Source organism: Mauremys mutica, chromosome 6, assembly GCF_020497125.1.
Source record: "Mauremys mutica isolate MM-2020 ecotype Southern chromosome 6, ASM2049712v1, whole genome shotgun sequence".
NCBI classification, from domain to species: Eukaryota; Metazoa; Chordata; order Testudines; family Geoemydidae; genus Mauremys; species Mauremys mutica.
In genome coordinates this window covers 43054555-43068162 of record NC_059077.1, presented here as the reverse complement: position 1 = coordinate 43068162, position 13608 = coordinate 43054555, and the positions used below count along the sequence as shown (strand labels likewise).

At 47.3% G+C, this 13608-nt stretch overlaps 1 protein-coding gene across 1 annotated transcript in view; it reads right to left on the bottom strand.

The window, feature by feature from the left end:
• The window catches only part of AP3B1 (adaptor related protein complex 3 subunit beta 1), a 271189-nt gene that overhangs the window by 240654 nt on the left and 16927 nt on the right, over positions 1-13608 (bottom strand). The window lies entirely within an intron of this gene.

Here is a 13608-nt window from a genome sequence, read left to right as displayed (position 1 = left end):
TGGTTCTCTTATGTTGATACCTCCTCTTCTAGGATATATAATAACCACCTCATTTAAAATACTGTAGAAATGCCAGACTAATTTTCCCTCTAGTCTGGATTTCAACTGGAGACCAGCTCCCTACTCCATTACCAAGTATTCGCCACCCTTCCAGACTCCATTAATTTGCAGTCCCCCTCCATCATCACACACACCCATTTTCCCTTCAGAAAATATGACAAACATGAGAAGTTTTTATGAAAATGTGTGACTCAATTAACTCCTTGAAATCAAGTAAGTAGCATTGAGAAACTCCTTGTGCTAAGGAGACATACAGAGGTGCCCAAGCATCAACTTCTGAACAGCTTAACGGAAGTAAATCGGGGGGCCCGGATAATCTTCATCCTAGAATATTAAGGGAATTGGCGAGTGAAATTGCAAGCCCGTTAGCGATGATTTTTAATAAATCTCTAAACTCGGGGGTTGTACCGTTTGACTGGAGATTAGCTAATATAGTTCCTATATTCAAAAAGGGGAAAAAAGTGACCCGGGTAACTACAGGCCTGTTAGTTTAACATCTGTAGTATGCAAAGTCATGGAAAAAATTTTAAAGGAGAGAGTGGTTACGGACCTTGAGGCCGATGGCAACTGGGACAAATTACAGCATGGTTTTACGAAAGGTAGATCGTGCCAAACCAACCTGATCTCCTTCTTTGAGAAAGTAACAGATTTTTTAGACATCTTGATATTCTAAAGACAAGGGAAATGCGGTGGATCTAATATATCTTGATTTCAGTAAGGCGTTTGATACAGTACCGCATGAGGAATTACTGGTTAAATTGGAAAAGATGGGGATCGAAATGAAAATCCAGAGGTGGATAAGGAGCTGGTTAAAGGGGAGACTGCAGAGGGTCGTATTGAAGGGTGATCTGTCGGGTTGGAGGGGGGTTACCAGTGGAGTTCCTCAAGGTTCAGTTTTGGGTCCGATTTTATTTAATCTATTTATCGCTGACCTCGGAACCAAAAGTAGGAGTGGGCTGATAAAGTTTGCGGATGACACCAAGTTGGGAGGTATTGCCAATTCGGAAAAGGATCGGGATATCCTCCAGGGAGATTTGGATGACCTTGTAAACTGGAGTATTAGTAACAGGATGAAATTCAACAATGAGAAGTGTAAGGTTATGCATTTAGGGATGACTAACAAGAATTTTAGTTATAAGCTGGGGACGCACCAGTTGGAAGTAACGGAGGAGGAGAAGGACCTAGGAGTCCTGGTTGATCGTAGGATGACTATGAGTAGGCAATGTGATGTGGCCGTTAAAAAAGCTAATGCGGTCTTGGGATGCATTAGGCGAGGTATTTCTAGTAGAGATAAGGAGGTGCTAGTCCCGTTATATAAGGCGTTGGTGAGACCTCATTTGGAGTATTGTGTGCAGTTTTGGTCTCCCATGTTTAAGAAGGATGAATTCAAACTGGAACGGGTACAAAGAAGGGCCACTAGAATGATCCGAGGAATGGAAGGCCTGTCGTATGAAAGGAGACTTGAGGAGCTCGGTTTGTTTTCCTTAACCAAAAGAAGGATAAGAGGAGATATGATTGCACTCTTTCAATATATCAGAGGGATAAATACCAGGGAGGGAGAGGAATTATTTCAGCTCAGTGCTAATGTGGACACGAGAACAAATGGATATAAATTGTCAGTCAGGAAATTTAGGCTTGAAATTAGACGAAGGTTTCTAACCATCAGAGGAGTGCAATTCTGGAACAGCCTACCGAGGGAAACAGTGGGGGCGAAGGACCTCCATGACTTTAAGATTAAGCTGGATAAGTTTATGGAGGGGATGGTATGATAGGATAATGGGTTTAGTCAATAGGTCAATAACGTGCCACACTGGTAATTAGTACAAAGGGTCAATGTTGGGATATTGTTAGCCTTTTCCAGAGGGTCTGGCTGGAGAGTCTTGCCCGCATGCTCGGGGTTCAGCTGATCGCCATATTTGGGGTCGGGAAGGAATTTTCCTCCAGGGTAGATTGGCAGTGGCCCTGGAGGTTTTTCGCCTTCCTCCGAAGCATGGGGCAGGGGTCGCTTGCTGGTGGATTATCTGCTACTTGAAGTCTTTAAATCATGATTTGGAGCATTCAACAGCAGAGTCAAGGGAGAGAATTAGTTCAGGAGTGGGTGGATCGGCTTATGTGGCCTGCATCTTGCAGGAGGTCAGACTAGATGATCATAATGGTCCCTTCTGATCTTGAATTCTATGATTCTATGAATGGGCCACTCAAATACCCCGAAAGAATCAGCTTCAATACAGAAACAAAATGCTCTTTGACCACACACTCTTAGTTGTCACCAAGCACCTCATAACAGAACCCATACAGGGCATCAAACAACTACAACCCATACTCGATGGGGTCCATATCCTGAAAGAAATCTTTCCTGAACACCCAATTCTGGCCTTCAAACAGGCTCCCCACAGACCAGGATACACCAACTCAAAGTGGCACCACACCCTGCCAGAACACCAGATGCAAAACCTGCAGACATATCTCCACTGCTGCAATGATCGACATCCCCCACAAAACACCTTTCAAGATCCATGTATCCTACACATGCCTATCACACGTGGTACACCTCATCCAGTGCATTAAATGCCACCAACAACTACTATGGGATGAAACCAGACAATCACTATGCTCTTGAATGAAATTGCACAGGAAAATGATAAAACACAAAAACATCCTATCACGTGTAGGTGAACACTTTTCACAAAGGAAACCTGCACAAAGCTTTCAAAAGACGAGCCTGGGCGCTTAAATTCATTACTCTGCTAGACACCAAAAATTATGGACTGAACAGAGATTCTGGATTTATGACTTATTACAACAATCTGTAACCCACTGACCCACATTTTTGTCTTGACTGCAGAGGTGTTAACAGGCCACTCTACCTTGAATGGTCCCTTACTATATGTGCTAACTATTAAGCTATCTGTCCCAGCATGCTTTTTTGATGGGAGGCAGGGAGTACCTCTTTCCCTGAAGAAGAGCTCCCTGTGGCTCAAAAGCTGGTCTCTCTCACCAACAGAAGTTGGTCTAATAAAAATATATATATATAATTACCTCACCCATCTTGCCTCGTTAATATCCTGGCACCAACACAGCTACAACTACACTGCATGCCTCTGAATGAGGCAGTTACTAAGGATTATCAAGAAGCGAATACGTCAGGCCCTGGCAGAAAAAGGGGTAGCTACAACCAAGGGGAAAGCAGCTCTCTCCCTTCTCTTCTAGAGACATGGAGTGGAAAATTCACAAAAGAGGAACAAAGAAACAGAAGTATAGTACAGCCCTTTAAACCCACATAAACTGAGAGGTTCGACAAAGGGGAACACAAAGTGGCACGTTTCAGGAGAGGGAGCTTTTTGATTGTTGGCTGAAGAAAGCTGAAGAAAGGTAGTTGCAGGGATCAGGGAGAAGACTCCATGATTTGAAGGAACAGCCATAATTGGTGGATTGAAAAAGGGACTTGGAACCCTGAAAAGACATTGACCCAAATCCCAAAAACACTGAAGAGTGATGAGGAAACTGAGGCAGGGAATTATGTGCAGGTGTTTCTTATTTTGCACACATCTATCTTTTGTGCAGTCTCAAGTAAACTGATTGTTTCAGAAATCGGAGTCTGTATTTGTTTCAACTATCATGCTTCCCACGCAGGGATAAATTATAAACCAGAGTGCCCACAAAGATGAAGCTCTGGGAAAGGGTGTTCTTAAGATTATGGAGGCTCAGCACTTGTCTTGTGTAGTTGAACCGTGGGGTCCCACTTCAGAGAAGGGCATAGACCAGGGGTCTCAAACTCAAATGAGCACGAGGGCCACATGAGGACTAGTACATTGGTACCCCAGGGGGTGCAGGAGAGGTGTGGGAGTGTGGTGGGGGCTCAGGGCAGGGAGTTGAGGTGTGGGGTGCAGGAAGGGTTTGGGGTGCGGCAGGGGTCAGGGTGCAGTAGGGGGGTCAGGGCAGGGGGTTGGGCTGCAGCAGGGGGCTCAGGGCAGGGGGTCGGGGTGCAGCGTGCAGCAGGCGGCTCGGCAGGGGTCAGGGTGCAGGAGGGGTGCGGCAGGGGGCTCAGGGCAGGGGGTCGGGGTACAGGGTACGACAAGGGGTCAGGATGCAGGAGGGGGCTCAGGGCAGGGGTTTCGGCTGCAGGAGAGGTTCGGGGGGGGGGCGGCGGCTCTGGCCCGGCACGCACCAGGGGCGGGTAGGCTCCCTGCCTTACCTGCCTGCCCTGCCCCTGCGCTGGGAAGCAGCTGGAACCTGGAGGAGGGGTGGGGCACAGGGGTCTGTATGTTGCTGTTGCCTCAGGCACTGCCCCAGCAGCTCCCATTGGCTGGGAATGGGGAACTGCGGCCAATGGAAGCTGCTGGGGGCTGCTGCCTGAAGCAAGAGCAACACACAGACCCCTGTGCTCCCCCTTCTCCACGTTCCGGCCACTTCCCGGAGCGGCGTCGGGACAGGGAAGGCAGGCAGGGAGCCTGTCCTTCCCCCCGGTGCGCGTCAGGCCAGAGCCGCTCTAGGTAAACGCTGGGGGAGGGCGAGGGAGCCGCAAGAAGCTCGCAGGACACAGAAAATAACCCCGCAGGCCGCGTGTTTGAGACCCCTGGCATAGACTATGAGAGCCTACGTAGTGAGCCTGAAACAAAGGAAAGAAACTGTGCTTTGAATCTATCCAGACCAGACTGAACGGAAACTTAAAAGCATACTGATTCAGTGTTGAGATCCAAAAAGAGAAGCCTGGTGAGCTCTACCAGGACTGTAACAGAAGTACTATAGAGTTGTCCAACTATAAAAATCCATCCATTAGGACAACCATGTGCATAGAGTCTAAAGGCCCCTGAAGCTGAAAAACCTTTCAGCCATGAAAATTATCTTCCTACTGCTTATTTTTCGTCAATCACACACCTTTTTTTTGCAATGCTATGCACACAGTGAAAGTGATGGATACGGACTGTGAGAACAGTGGTGAAAGCACATCAAGAAGAAATCCAGTTGGATAGTGTGGGTCTCAGAATAATTACCTTATTTCTTTTGCGGAGAGAAAAATAAGTATGGAACAGAAAGAACTAACCTGGGTGATAACCAATATTATTCCTATTAAGGTGTTCCTTGGTCTGCTCTTGAATATATGTAGTTACAGTTCCTTGATCTCCTCTGCTGTCAACTATTCTACTGTCCAACAGGAACAAAACATGCCCTAAGACTATGCTACAAAATTGGTTCTGTAGTGTCCTGGGAATGAGTGCCAACCTACTGAATGCCTAAAACCACTTCCAGCAAGAGGGATGCCTGAGGACTGGTGAAGGGGACTCCCACACACACTACCTGCAGGTCGAGGAGGGAGTCGAGGACCGGAGAAGGCAGAGTCACGACCTTGTCCAAACTGTCCCAACCCGGCCGATACACCAAGGCTAGCCTGGCGTGTTGCACCACATAGGTACAAGAAGGCAATTCCTTGCTGTGGTGGTGGGTAACTGCCTGAGACCTTGAATGACGTTGCCCGGGGCCTGGAACTTTGATTCTGGAAGGTATGTCCTGGCCTGCATCAAGACCAGTATCAACCCTATAAATTCTATCCACTGAACTGGGGACAGCGTTGATTTCCCCATGTTCAGGAGAAGGTTCAGTTCATCAAGAGTCATTTTTATGAAGTCGACTTGTTCTTCCACTTGAGCCCTGGAGCAGGCCTTGATCAGCCAGTCGTCGAGATACAGAAACACCTGTGCCTGCCACCTGTGCAGAAAGGCGGTCATGACTGCCATATGCTTGGTAAACACACGCAGCACCGCTGAGAGGCCAAACAGGAGGACTATGAACTGGTAATGGCTGTGGTTGACCACAAGCCTGAGGTACCTTCTGTGGGACTGTGATAGCTATATGAAAGTATGCGGCCTTCAAGTAGAGGGAGATGTACCAGTCCCCTGGATCCAAGGAAGGGATGATGGAGCCCAAAGAGACCATGCGGAACTTGAGTTTCTTCATGAACTTGTTGAGCTCTCACAGGTCTAGGATGGGCCTGAGCACACATTTGGCTTTCAGTATTAGGAAATACCAAGAATAAAAGCCCTTGCCTTTCTGCTCCTGAGGAACCTCTTCCACTGCCCCCAGCAATAGGAGCGAGTGTACCTCCTATATAAGGAGTTGCTTGTGAAAAGGGTCACTGAAGAGAGATGAAGAAGGGGGCTGGAAGGGTGGGAGAACAGAAAATTGGAGTGAATATCCCCTCTCTACCATGCGGAGCACCCAACAGTCCAATGTGATATGGGCCAATACAGAATAGAAAGGGGATAGATGGGACGAAAAGGTAAGGTGGGACGGATCCAGTCTTTGCACTGGTGCACCATCCTCATGTGCACCTTCAAAAGGCCTGTTTTCGCCTGAGGATGGTTTAGACTGGCCAAAGCCCAGGCCAAAGGAAGGATGAGGTCTCTTTCTAGAGTCTCCTGCATGAACCCTCCTGCCTATTCTGAGGCTGGTAACTCCTTGGCAGGGGCTGTGGTCTAAAATGCCTCCTCTGGTTGACAGGGATATGAAGGCCCAAGGGACTTTAGAGTGGCCCTAGAGTCCTTGAGGCTGTGGAAGCAAGAGTCAGTCTTTTCTGAAAATAAAGTCTGACCCTCAAAGGGGAGGTCCTGGATGGTCTGCTGGACTTCATACGGGAGGCCAGAGACCTGCAGTCAGGAACTTCCCCTCGTGGCCACGCCAGTCACCATGGTGCGGGAAGCCGCATCTGCTGTGTCAAAGCTGCTTGCAGACAGACACAGGAAATTGGTTTACCCTCCTCTACTAGCGCAGAAAACTCTGTGCGAGAGTCCAGGGGCAGGAGTTCAGTAAGCTTTGCCAAGGCCCTACATGTATATGGAGTTGCAATCCCCCTGTTGAGTAAACCTTTCTCCCAAAAAGGTCCAACTTTTTGGCCTCTCGACTTTTCAGGGAGAACCCCTAGTAACCCTGGTGCTCGCATTGGTTGGCTGCATCCACTACCAGGGAGTCCAGCAGGGGGCGCACATATAGGTGTTCATACCCCCTTGAGGGGGACAAAGTATCTCCACTCAGACATTTTCATGGTGGGCAGAAACGAGGACAGGGTCTGCCCCAGTGTCTTAGTGGCTTCGCTAATAGTTTTGATCAGCAGCAGTGCGACACGGGATGGCTCAGGAGAGGAAAGGATAGCGACCATTGGGTCGGTCTCCTCCACCACCTCCTCTGTTTTAATATTGAGGCTCTGGACCACCCGTCTCAGCAGCTGCTGTCAGACCCTGGTGTCTCCAGGGCTGGGGCTGTTGATGTGCCAGCCACTGCCTCATCTGGAGAGGAGGAAGATGAGAGGCTGAGTGGTACAGGAGCCTGCTCTATGCCCTCAGCCCCTCTGGGGTCCCGAGGAGCGAGGATATCCAGCACCGCGGTCGGCACCATAGGCGTGGGAACCAACACCGGTATGCAGGTCACCTGGGTCACCAGTGAAATCCCCAGAGTCAAATGTGTGAGCGGTGGCAGAAGGACTCCAAGACCACCAATGTCCATGCTTTGATGATAGGCCCAGGATGTCCAGAATGGCCACGGAGGAGCTCGCCACTGGCCCAGCCACAGTGCTGGGTAGAGTTGGCATTCTCGGTGGGAGCAGGACCTCCTGCTCCTACTGGAGCACGATGACTCCGCTTCTGACTCAGAGATCTCCGACTGGGATGACCATGGAGGAGCAGAGTCCCTCCCTGCCAGCGATGGGTGCTGCAAACTGGGAGACTGAAAAGCTCCTCCATGTGGGCAGCTGGTGCTGGGGAGCAATGCAACAGGGATGGTGTGCACATCATCATCATCACTGGCTTACCCATCAATTGTACTGGGGCCCGAATGGCTGCCGGCGACCTCTCCCATGTAGGAGGAGAGTCTGGTGCCATAAGTGCCAGAAGGTCCCATGCAGCTTCGAATGCCTTCAGCATGGAGGGGAGCTGCAGGTCTTTTTAGTGGCAGGCTAGCGAGCGATGAGGGTCCGGACTCGACTGGATCCCGACTGGGCAGGAGTCGACGTAACCCGCGGCAGTTGGGCACCAGAAGGAGGTTTACCGACCACCTGATCCTTAGACCTGGTTGGGGAATGCCCTCTGTTCCAACTCTTCTTTTTCTGGGGCATCAGGGATTGAGAGCGGTGCCTCACAGAGGTCTGGGTTCTGTGTGTGGCACCATGGGAGTGCCAAGGGCCTCTAGAGGAGTCCTTCCTTGGCACTGGTTCATGTGCTGAGAGTGCTGGTGCATTGTGAACCAAGGAAGTGGTGCTTGGGGCTGGCTCCCCCGTGCCAGGTTCTGACTGAGGCCAAAGTGCTGCCTCCAGGAGCAAAATCCGGAGGCGCTGAGCTCTGTCCTTTAAGGTTCTAGGGCAGAAGTCTCTGCAGATTTTACAACACTCTTTAAAGTTACCCTCACTGAGACATTTCAAGCATGAAGTGTGCGGGTCACTTCTGGGCATAGATCTGCCACAGGCTTAAAGCCTAGGCACAGAGGCATGGCCCGGTGCCACAGAAACATAGGGGGGGGGGGGAGTCCCCCAAAGGAAATGTTTGAAACTATTTACACTCACTACTACTATAAACACTAAAAAGGGCACTGCAAAGAACACATGCTTGCCGAGGCAAGAGCAACGGGGAGTTCCAGCTAGCCATCACAGGTGGTAAGAAGGAACTAAGGGGGTGCCGGGCCGGCAGGGACCTATTTTGGGCACCATGAGGGCGCAACTCCTGGGGGCGCCCAGGCCGACCCTATGGATACTGCTAGGGGAAAATCTTCCGGCTGTCGTGCATGCAGCACACGCACACCTGATTGGAATTTATATGAACAAGCACTTGAAGAAGAACACGTCTTCTTTGCTGTGTCTTGGGCACTTTCTTATCTGGCAGAGATGCTTGGCAGGGGTATGTGGGGTGTTCCTGAAAGCCACATCTGGTGAAGCACAGGGGACAATGCACTGAAGCAGGATTGTTAAATTCACACACAGCCTTGTAACATTTCAGTTAAATACACCTTTTGTAACATTGCAATCACTTTCTCACTGACCCTAGCCAGGCACACATCTCCATGAACAGCCAAAGCCTGGTGAATGTTGAGGGGGGGCGGAGGCGCTCCATATGGGGGAAAAGAGCACACACACTCTGCAAGGGTTGTGGTGCAGTCTATGGAAAAAATTCTAAAATTCTGCCACACTTTTCAACAGGCAGTGGTCATTCTAGCCAACATCTCACTGCTAAGGGTAAGCAGGGAAATGAGGGTACATCTTGTGGCTTTCACCCTGCTGCCTATGTGCTGCTTTGGTCCCTGCACAACTGATTGCCAAACAGTGCAGGAAAGTTTCCTACAACGGGGGAAGGAACAAAGCTGCTCTGCCATGGAACCTTTGGCAGAGGATTACTGAGTACCTCCAGGAAACTTTCCTGGAGATCTCTCTGGAGGATTCCTGTGAGATCCCAGCTTGCATCAACACCCTGTTCCACCATACTGATTAGCTACACAGGGAAATGTCCACCTCACAGAAACACAGCCAGCCTCCCACATTTCTATACTCCGAATCCACCTCTGCACTACACAAGCCACAGCCACTTACCAGGCATCTCACCTCCTGCTTCTCGCTCCCCAGAGAGCAGCTGCTGAGACTGGCTAGACCACTCTGGAGTGGAGAACAGTTCCTGGCTGCCTGCCCCACTGGGCAACCCTGCCAGGAGCTGCACATCCTCCTCTAACTTCACCTCTTCATCATCAATAATTTCCTCCTCCGCATTAGGTCCTCTTTCCGCTGCCTCGATTCCCTCTGAAGCATCCACAGGGCTCTTGGCGACGGAGGTGGGGTAGCCACAGAGGATGGCATCCAGCTCCTTATAGAACTGGCAGGTCTTAGGTGAAGCACCGGAGCGACAGTTTGCCTCCCTCGCCTTATGGTACACCTGCCTCAGCACATTTATCTTCGCTCTGCACTGCAGCATGTCCCAATCATAGCCCTTTTCGCACAAACCTTGAGAAATGTACCTGTAGGTATCCCAATTCGTATGGCTCAAGCGCAGCTGGGACTGCACAGCCTCCTCTCCCCATATACTGATCAGATCCAACAGCTCTGCAGTACTCCAAGCTGGAGAGCGTTTGCAGAGATAATCCGCCATGGTCACCTTGGAAAATGCAATAAGACCTCTCCACGCCAAGCAAGCAGGAAATGGAATTTCAAAAATTCCCGGGGCTTCTAAGGGGGGATGGGAGGGATGGTCATTTACATGAAGGGTAGTGGAGTTCAAACAGCTGACCAGAGCGGTCATGATGGGCATTGTGTGACACCTCCTGGAGGCCAATTAAAGCAATGAAATCAAGTGTGGTGTCTACACTGGCACTTCGTTGAGAAAAATGTAGAGGAAAAAGATGCAAGTCTCTCATTGGGGTGAATGTATTAGTCACCAAAACCAAGCATTTTTTCCCAACAAAAGTCACATCACAGTGTATACGCACACACTGTTTGGTTGATAAAAGGCAGTTTTTGGCAACAAAACTTGGTAGTGTAGACAAGGCCTTGGATATCGTTTTACCCACTTCTGCCAAGGGAGGTTCACTTTAAAACTTTAACTCAACAGTAGTTAGTTACTATGACTCATTTAGTCAGAGAAATGCCTGTTGCAAGTTTGGTCTTAAAACCAAAAACAGTACACTAGTCAGAAAAACTCCACAGAAATAGGCGCCTTGTTCTTTAAGGAGCCAGGAGACAAAAACAGTACTAGCAGGAGATTAATTTTTGTCAGCTTCCACATGAAGTCATTACTTTTCAGAGAATTTAAGTCAGGGGTTCTCAAACTGAGGGTTGCAAAGTTATTACATGGGGGGGTCAAGCTGTCAATAGTGTTAAATATTTTTTAAGTGTTTTTAATTTTTAAAGGGAGGGTCACACTCAGAGGCTTGCTGTGTGAAAGGGGTCACCAATACAAAAGTTTGAGAACCTCTGATTTAAGTGTTTTATGAGAAATGATTTACTATGAAAAATTAACAAGTCTAATACAGATTTAACCACTCATACCATAACTTTGAACAAACTGGAGTCTCTCACATTTACCAACATGCTTATTCTAATGAAAAAGAAAACATACTGTCAAAAAAGTTTTTCTGCTATTTATCTGTATTTTCCAGTTGTCTGGCTCACTGCAGCACCATTAACTGTCCCCCAAAATTAAGTGGCTATATTCATACTTGTGCATTTGATGCACCAATAACAAGCCCCAGAATTATTTTTAGGATGCATCAAAATTATTATGTAACAAGCAAAGAAAGTAGGACTGCAAGTTCTGGAGACACGAATGTCAGATTTTGAGAGTCCAGATATAGTAGACAGGATTGGCTGGGTCAAAGCTAGGAAACGGTATTTGTAGAGGGGCTAAATCATTCACAATTTAGCTGGTCAGAGTCTGGTAGTATTCTCATGCACTGCTGCCTCCACTGCAAACTTCTGTATTGCTGTGTAACATAACAGTATCCTCTAGAAGTAGAAGTGCTCTGGACACACACCAAAATAAAAATATTCTAGCATGCAAACAGAAAGATGCAGCAAGCCAATTCATAAATTCCATAGAAACTAAAGATGAACACTTCCTACTCCCAAAATTTCTTTTTTCAATGTGGTGCTACTTCATTCTTCAGAAACTTCAAAATATATATGGTATTTGATTAGTTTATCTGGAAATGGTGTTTCTGTATTAACTGTTAAAATTAAGAAAAAACAAGTAAGCCAACGTAAATTTGGAATTGCTTATCTAGTTACACTGAATTTTACGTTGGATTTGAAATTGAGAGTGGGAGGAAAAGATTAGCAAGCATTAGATACTTACACAGTGAGATTTTGCTCATATTGATCAGCAGCTGCATTGGCAAGCTCTCTTTCCTCTACAGTAGGCTCTGGTTTCAGAGTAACTTGGAGGCTCCCTGCCATTTCAAGAACATATCTAATATTGCAGGAAGCCTCACTAATTTTAGCCAATAATGAGCCTTGCTCCATTCTTTCAAGTTTAGAAAAGAAATCAGCACTCAGCTAACTTAGCCTACATACACCAACCAATACTGAAGTCTAATTTTAAAAAAATTGTGATGTAACAAGATACTCACGCCCTTCACTATTTTAATTTTAAAAAATTTCTGTATAAATCTCAAAGGTCATTTCCCTGCAAGAATGTGTCTTATCAGCTGACTTCAACAAACAATGATACATGGCAATTACTTTACAGCCTTCCATTTTATCAGTTGCTGTGCAATGCAGTGGTATTTGCACCACCTCAGAAATTAGAAAATTCAAAGAAATACTTCAGTTCCTTAATCAAACCCCCTAAACAAGCCTAACAAGCCTCAAAAATGTAGTTTACATTTTTGTGTTCATTATTTTGAAGCAATACTTTCTTCAGTTCATGAAGTTTGACAAATAACATTCATATGGACCCTTCCCTCTGGTGTTGCTGTGTCCCCTATCAAAATGGCATTTAAGTGCTAAACTAAGCGTTAACTTTATAACATCATAATATAGAAAACAGGGTCCTAAGACCTTCCCAAATCTTTATTGCTTATGGGCTTAGAGGTTTAGTTTTATAGCTAGGTGGTTAAAAGAGGAGCGAGGGTGGCTTAGGTTAAATTGAAAGAAACGAGTTCACCCTGAGGTGCCTCTGTTTTCACTCCCTTTCATGACTCACTTATCTCTTCAGTAGAAATGTGTTTCGGCACACCCTCTTTTAGCATACTTACAGGTAAGGCAGCATGTCTTTCACGGATTCCGTAATTTTCCGTGACTTCTGCTGCAGCCGCTGTGGCTGGCTATGGGGTTGCCCAAGCAAATCAGGCAGCCCTTGGCCCAGTTGCACCAGCCACTGCTGGGGCAGTCTCAGGCCACCGCACCTCCCCCCCCCCGCCCCCGCCCCCAGGCCCAAGTTTTTGTTACGGGTATATAATATAGTAAAAGTCATGGACAGGTCACAGGCCATGAATTTTTGTTTACTGCCCGTGATCTGTCCATGACTTTTACTAAAAATACCCATGACTAAAACGTAGTCATAAGGACATTTGATCTGAAGTTCAAAAATTTCTCGAAGTGGAGGGGCCACGATTCCCCCTCACTTTCTTGTACAATTGTCTATCTTTGTGAGCTGCAGCTTTTAAGCACATGCCTTTTAAGATTTGTCTCCTTCAGAAACTGACTTATGTTTTTGTAACATGTATGATACAATGAGGCCAAGACCCCAACTGGTCCTCTGGGTGCTACTGTAATATAAACAAGAATAAGAACTACCATCTAGACTTTTCCAGGATCCGGTTCATGAAGGCAATCTCTTCTATCTTATTCCCCATCAGTGCCTAACAGAAATGGAACCTACAGCTTGATGTCGAAATGAGGAGTGAGACTGATCTAGAATCAGTCTTGATAATCACAAATTGATGGTTTTCCTTCTGAAAGAGACTTATAGATACCGTATATTTCAAAAGAATTGTAATCCAAGTTACCAAGGGTTTATGCAGAGGCCACCTGAAATCAAATTCCAAGGATAACTAAATACCTAACATGGCCTTTTAGTTATGCTC